This window comes from Coptis chinensis, chromosome 1, assembly GCF_015680905.1.
Source record: "Coptis chinensis isolate HL-2020 chromosome 1, ASM1568090v1, whole genome shotgun sequence".
Classification (NCBI taxonomy): Eukaryota; Viridiplantae; Streptophyta; class Magnoliopsida; order Ranunculales; family Ranunculaceae; genus Coptis; species Coptis chinensis.
In genome coordinates, this window is record NC_141456.1 from 43,803,915 (window position 1) to 43,805,345 (window position 1,431).

General features: G+C 40.3%; 1 pseudogene; it reads right to left on the reverse strand.

The window, feature by feature from the left end:
- Window positions 1–648: 648 nt before the first annotated feature.
- Window positions 649–742, reverse strand: LOC147524198 (small nucleolar RNA R71; annotated as a pseudogene).
- Between the last annotated feature and the right edge of the window lie 689 nt (window positions 743–1,431).

Sequence of the window (1,431 nt, forward strand, 5' to 3'; positions counted from 1 at the left end):
TTTTGATTCGAACTTTGATCTTTCATATTTTTCAGTTGTTCTAACTCGCTATATACACTGAACAAGCGTAAACAAGACGCTATTCATAAAGCGAAGCAAGGGCCTTAATCAGTATTCCTTTCTTCCACACCTCGCATCTCCTGTTAGAGTTTTATACTAGTATATCAGAATTGTTTAGAGTGTTGACGTGTTTAGCTAAGTTGGTTTTAACCTTGTATGAGATTAAGGTCTGGCCGAACAAAAACACCGAACGTAATTACAAAACAACGTCAACAAACAAGTCTATCTAGTATACCACCCACTACACCTCTAGCTACTATTTCACACACATCACCTGACACAATGCCCGACGAAGAAGAGAGGCCTCTCTCTGACTTCTACAAAGCCTTGAGCGATAGCCCCAAATCGTGCATCGTTCTAGCAGACCCACCGGGGGATTTCCGAATCCCCCCAAATATTTTTAATTTGTTACCCGTTTTTCATGGATTAGACCATGAAAAACCTTATCAGCACATGCGTAGGATTGAACAAGTCCTAACAACATTCCACCATCCTACAGTTGGTGCGGAAAAAATTAAACTAAGATCATTTCCAAGATGTTTATGGAACATCTTTACCCACCCCTAAAGACGGATGAGATGCTTTCCAAGATTCATTTCTTTCAACAAAATCCTCATGAAACATTTTGAGAGGCTTGGAATCGTTTCACCGATCTCCTTATAGAGTGTCCACATCATAACTTAGCGAAAGACACGTTAGTTCGTGCCTTTTTCAAAGGACTTCTACACCACCATAAAGAAGTCCTTGACATAATGAATGAGGGTAGTTTCTTAAGCAAAGGAGCTTGAGGCTTATAAATTTTTAGAGGACCAAACTAAAGCGAAATAACAACTGGGGGTAGTGACGATTACTCCCCGCCTCCGCTAGTTCTTCTTCAACAGATTAAAATTTACCAAGTATGTTTGAGGTTAAATCAGATCCCGAGTTTAAAACTCTAATTGAATCCCTCACAAAAAGGTAGAGGCCATTTCACGTACAACAAAAGCCAATCCCCCGGTCATGAATGTAAATTCAAATCCATGTAGTTTCATTGGAGCCCCGAGCATCCCGACTCCCACTGTCCCTATAACCTATGAACAGGCTTGTTCCATTAATAGTGAACCTAACGCCCTTTGGAGACAAAATCCCAACTTTGGTTGGAGAAATAACAAAAACGTCACACCTCAAGGGTACAATAACCAATATGTTAGGCCTACGTACAGCTTTAACCAAGCCCCACTACGACAAGGGCGAGTCGTCAGGGAATTTTAATAATTATAACAACCAAGTGCAACCTCGACAAGGTCAAGCACAAGGTCAAAGTAGTTATAATAATTATAATGCTAGTAGAGGTATCGTTCGGTAAATAATAACTACCCAAATCCACCCATA